The sequence below is a fragment of the Oreochromis niloticus genome, linkage group LG1, assembly GCF_001858045.2.
Source record: "Oreochromis niloticus isolate F11D_XX linkage group LG1, O_niloticus_UMD_NMBU, whole genome shotgun sequence".
NCBI classification, from domain to species: Eukaryota; Metazoa; Chordata; class Actinopteri; order Cichliformes; family Cichlidae; genus Oreochromis; species Oreochromis niloticus.
Window position 1 is genome coordinate 3,490,880 of NC_031965.2, and position 6,000 is coordinate 3,496,879.

General features: G+C 43.6%; 1 long non-coding RNA gene across 1 annotated transcript in view; it reads right to left on the reverse strand.

Moving 5' to 3' along the window:
• LOC112847682 (uncharacterized) overlaps positions 1-4,760 on the reverse strand; it is a 35,669-nt gene extending 30,909 nt beyond the window's left edge. The window contains exon 1 of the long non-coding RNA XR_003221395.1: positions 4,402-4,760. This is a non-coding gene — a long non-coding RNA (uncharacterized LOC112847682). The remainder of the gene's footprint in view (positions 1-4,401) is intronic.
• Positions 4,761-6,000: the final 1,240 nt, after the last annotated feature.

Below are 6,000 nucleotides of genomic sequence, written 5' to 3' on the forward strand. Positions count from 1 at the left end.
ATGGCATGTTCATATTAATTCAACAACCTCGATCTTGCCACATATTAATGTTTTTCTTTATTTACAGTGCCAGCTTTTAACAGGTCTTTTTTTTTTTATTCATTCCTGTCATCTGTACACCTAGTGTCATGGAACAGAAGGGTCCTCACTCGCAGGACACTAACAAAAGTTTTCACAGGTATATTTACAGTTTGCTTTAGCATAGGGAAAAACACTGTCTGTGAAGCAGTGGTTTTTGACAGTTTCATTTATTAAGGGAAAAAAGGTACCCAAATCTATCTAACATGGTGTGAAAAGATAATTGGCCCTTAAACACACAATAATGATTGTGTCACTTTTGGCAGCAAGAATTGCAATCAAACGTTGTGATAACTGGCATTGAGTCTTTTGCATTGCTGTGAAGGAATTTTGGCCCCCTCTTCTTTGAAAAAAGAGCAAGTAAGCAAGCACAGTCAGTTTAAGGTCATCCCAAACCACATCAACCTGACTTAGGTCCCCACTTTGATTAGACCAAAACCACTTCAGAGTGTTTCTTTGAGCCATTCAGAGGTGGACTTGCTGCTGTGTGTATGGATCATTGTCATATTGTATAACTCAAGTGAGCTTGAGCTTCAGGGCATGCACTGAAATTCACTTTCAGGATTTTCCGGTAGAGAGCAGAATTCATGGTTCCATGAATCATGGCAAGTCATCCAGGTTCTGAAGCGGCAAAGCACCCCAGACCACCACACTATCACCACCATGTCTGTCTGTTGGTTAGTGTTAGTTTTATGCCAAATGTAGAAGGAACTAAAACGCTAGGGTTTTTTATTGTTTTGTTTTTTGGCTCGCCAATCAATAGAATATTTTCCCAGATATCTCAAGGATCATCGAGATGTTTTTGGGGAAATGTGACAAACCTTGTGGTGCTTTTTGGGGTTTGTTTTTTTTGTTTCTGTTTTGGTCAGCAGTGCTTTTCTCTTTGGAATTCTCCCATAGATGCCATTTTTAATGTTGTTCTGAGTTATTTTGTGACCTGTTACATGCATCATTAATTTGGCCTTGAAGGAATTTTGTCAGTTGGTCACTCCTGGGACGGATCAGCGTGGTTTCAACTTTTCTCTATTTGAATCACTGTGATTCTCAATGATTTAGCAAAATGACAATTACCCTTTCACACAGGGCAATAGCCCTTTTGTCAAAGGGTTTGAAACAGCTCAGACAATTAGAAGGATATTACATTCCTTTTAAAAAAAAAAAAAGGACATTCCTCTCAAGATCTGTGGGGTCAGAGATGAGCTTGAGAAGATCTGGAGGATGAAGGTAACAGTGGTCCCAGTGGTAGTTGGAGCGCTCCGTGCAGTGACTTCCAAGCTAGGCGAGTGGTCCAGCAGATCCCAGGAACAACATCGGACATCTTCGTCCAGAAGAGTGCAGACCTAGGAACAGCAAAGATACTGCACAAGACCCTCAAGCTCCCAAGCGTCTGGTAGCGGACCCTAGCTTGAAAGACAAAGACCACCCACCAGGGGCGAGAGGGAAATTCATATATATATATATGTCTACTTTTAATTTTTTCAAAGTCAAAACAGACTGACCAAAATTATGCAAATTAATGAAAAATATATAAAGCAAAGTAAGTGATTGTGTAAGTATTCACCTCCTTTAAAGTGATTAACCTAATTCAACAGGGGCAATGTTGGCTGTGGGCTTTTGCCCCCCGGTAGGGTCTTACATGGCAAATTGGTCCTGGGTGAGGCACCAGACAAAGAGCGGTTCAAAACACACCTATGAGTATACAATCAAGGGAACAGTTCACCCTGCCCAGGATAGGGTTACTGGGTCTAGGCCAGGGAGCGTGCCCAAGAGTGAGCATCTGGTGGCCGTTCCCCATGGACTATGAGGCAGCAGAGGCGCTGCATTTTTACGCTTTCGCTTAACACCCGAATGCACTAACCGATTGCACCACAGAGACTCACGAAACCCAAGCAGGGGGGTCGAGAGATGCGTGACTGGGAGGAACGGCCTCCTGGATCTAAACCCGTCCATCCATCCATTCACTTCCGCTTATCCTTTTCAGGGTTGCGTGGGGCGCTGGAGCCTATCCCAGCTGTCATAGGGAGAGAGGCGGGGTACACCCTGGGCAGGTCGCCAGTCTGTCGCAGGGCTAACACACAGAGACAGACAACCATTCGCGCTCACACTCACTCTTGCATTCACACCTATGGGCAATTTAGAAACTGCATGTTTTTGGACGGTGGGAGGAAACCAGAGTACCCGGAGGGAACCCACGCAAACAGGGAGAACAAACTCCACACAGTATCACCAGACCTGCGCCCATATGTTCTAGACCAGGGGTGGGCATCTCAGTCCACGAGGGCCGGTGTCCCTGCAGGTTTTAGATCTCACCTTGGGTCAACACACCTGAATCACATGATTAGTTCATTACCAGGCCTCTGGAGAACTTCAGGACATGTTGAGGAGCTAATTTAGCCATTTAAATCAGCTGTGTTGGTTCGAGGACACATCTAAAACCTGCAGGGACACCGGCCCTCGTGGACTGAGATTGCCCACCCCTGTTCTAGACACTCAAGTAAAGAGAGGGGCTGAGCTGTCAATCGATCAACAAGTGGTGGTGAGTTGCCATCACATGGCAGGGGAGGATGCTGGACAGAGCTGGCGCACCTAAACGTATAGTGAAGGTGCGTTAGGAATGCCTGAAAGAGGCCCTGGTCAATGATATCTTCAACGCATACCTCCGGCTGATCTTCAACTGCATTCCAATGGAGACTGGGGACATTGAGTCTGAATAGACCATGTTCAGGACCTCCATTGCACTGAGCCGCTGCACTGAGCTGCGGACACAAGGTGGTTGGCACCTGTCGTGGTGGTAACCCCTGAACCAAATGGTGGACACCAGAAGTGAAGGGAGTCACCAGGCTGAAGAAAGAGTCCTATCGGGTTTGGTTAGCCAGTGGGAGGAATTCGGAGAGGCCATGGAAAAAGACTTTCGGCCTGTCTTGAAGAGATTCTGGCAAACCGTCAAGCGACTCAGGAGGGGAAAGCTGTGTTCTACCTGCACTGTGTATAGTGCGGGTGGAGCACTGCTGACTTCGACTAAGAACATTGTCGAGCAATGGAAGGAATATTTCAAAGACCTCCTTAATCACACTGGCACATCTTCCATGGAGGAAGCAGAGTCTGGGGACAAGGGGGACAACACGTCTATCTCCAGGGAGTAAGGTCTTTGAGGCAGTTAATACAACTCCTTGGTGGCAGGGCCCTAGGGTGGATGAGGCTTGCCCTGAGTTCCTGAAGGCTCTGGATGTTGTAGGGCTGTCTTGGTTAACACACCTCTACAATGTTGGGTGGAGATCAGGGTTGGTACCTCTGGATTGGCAGACCGCGGTGGTTGGTACCTCTGGATTGGCAGACCATCTTTAAGAAAGGGGACCGGAGGGTGTGTTCCAACTATAGGGGGATCACACTGCTCTGTTTTCCGCAGATGATGTGAAACAGACATGGTTATTAAGATAACAAGGTAAATGTTTTAGATTGCCCAAGACAAATATCAGATCTCACTGCAACCAAGAAATTATTTTGTTTTTGAAAATGGCGCATTTTATCAATTAAAACATTTAATGTGTTTTCTATATTTTCTATTGTTGATACAATATTGGTTTATAAGATTTGCATTATAAGATTGTATTCCATTTTCATTTAAATTTTACACATTGTTCAAACTTTTTTGGATTTGGGTTTGTATTTCCTTTGAGGTTTCTGATAACTTTTTTTGTAAGAATACTTCGGGCGTTCTCTGTGTCTTACAGTCACGTGCAAAATGTCCCTCTTTTCCACACCTCCAGCATGTAGTACTAAAACCACTGCTTGGTGTGTGTCTAGGCCTGCCTCTACCTCTTGCTCTTCCACTATGCATTCCTCTCCCTTTCTTTTGGATTATTCCTGCTCCGGCTTGTTGTTTGTCTAAACATTTCTCATCAGGTGTTAGTTTTGCTTGTTTATTCTCCATTTTCAAAGATTTTGCTGGGCCGTCACTGGCACGCTTGACGTCAGAGTGGTTGCTGATACGGCCTTCTACTTCACTTCTAACAGTGAAGCGGTATCAGTTTTATGAGATGAAACTCAACCGTTCTCCTTTGTCACCAGTACGTGAGCCTCAGCAAAGAAAACAAAAATGGAAGTAGTTCAGCAGCGTATTGTGTAAAATCAACTTACTTCCAGACACATACACACATAGACATTTGCGCGCTTTTACAATTTGTTACGAAGTAATTACGGCTACCTCTAAAACCTAAGTCTAATTCGGTTCCTTACGGCGAATCCTAACCTATTTTATTTTTCTATTTTGTTTGTTATTCGGTTCATTACAGCGATTCCTAACCAAAATACTGTTTCTCTCACCCTCAGACGTCTCACTGGTGGTTCGGATCGTCAGACTGAATCCCACCGCCCGGGACCAGACTAAGGACACTGGCCCGAATCCGAATTTAACAGTCCGGGTCTTTCGGCCTCGTCTAAGAGGGCTGCACACGGACTTCGGTGCAGGCTTCCCACGGCGTCAGGAATCAGTGCTGGATCCTGGAACAGAGTCACAGATAACAGTTCTGATGTTTCTGCCCCGGCTACGAAGGACCAAAATAAATGTCAAGAGATTTATTCTAAAGACACTTCTTCAGCTGAGAGTCAGAGAGTGGACACACACGCTGCAGTTTTTACTTGCAAGGGCGATCACAGAACGCTCACACCAGAGTGGGGGCCCTGTGATGTGCGCTCTGTTCTTGCACTTGTCTTTATTTATACACAAGAAGAGTAATACAACAATGAATACGTCTATTCATAGACAGAGGAATGTTAGTGCGTATGTATGTGCGTATGCAGGTGTATGTGTGTGTATGTGTGATTCTGAAGGACGCGGCCCCTCTTCTTGTTAGGGAGTGCAGATAAAAGTGTCCAGCTCTCCTCTTCCTGGGAGTGAAACAACTTGTTCAGCTATTATCGCTGTGGGAAAGAAACTGACAAAATAACAGAACAAGTTTCATAAAGAACAATCAGTCTAAGTCATAAAAAGGTCATCATGCAGTATTCTATCATATGCAAACTTATATCATTAAAAGCTTATACTGACTACTAAGTACAATTTTATATTGACAACTTGTATGTGGAATGCACATGTATCATGGCCCTGGGTTTGTACCCAGTATTATTTTTTGATCTTTAAAGTTTTATTAAATATCTTTTATAGTTTGTATGTGTTATTCCAGAGCTTTTGTTACATATTTTTTGTAGTTTAGGATTGTTGTAGTTATACTGCATTTTATTATCTACTATGGCTCTGTTCCACTAGTACCTACTCGGCTTGACTTGATATTTAGGGTTTTGCATTATATTGTAGCACCTAGTAAAAGCTACTTTTTTAGAACATGCTTGTCACAGTCCTGGGTCAGTGACCCGGTGTCAGAATTATTAATAATTTAAGATTGTCATTTATGCTTAGAAATGTATAATCGTTTGTATGCTGGTAAAATATCTTATCCTTATTAGGTCTGATAAGATTCTGTGTGCACTTGTATACCATGAGATGAGAGGAAGCAGCCTCGACGTTATAATTTCCATTATAGCTTTAGAAACCAGACTGTTATGTTCTATTAAAGTGCAAGACTTCACACCTTTAAATGTTCATTTGAGATATGACCTATTGCAACTTCCTGTTTTTATAGTTTAGCAAGACCCTTACTTCTGCTTTTCTGCATACCTCATACACACACGTTAAGTTCATTGAAAGGTCATATGTCTATGTACGGTATGGCTGAAAGCACACAGACACATGCACCTACACACACCCACACACACAGAATACACACTGATGTTGCTCACACACATGCCTGCTTAAGACTGTCACGTGTATTCGTAATTGCATATCCATGTATGACAATAAAAAGGGCAGTAACGAGGGAGTCAGTCGAAGTTGGCTGAGTTCAGGTGAAGGGATCTTTTCCTCGA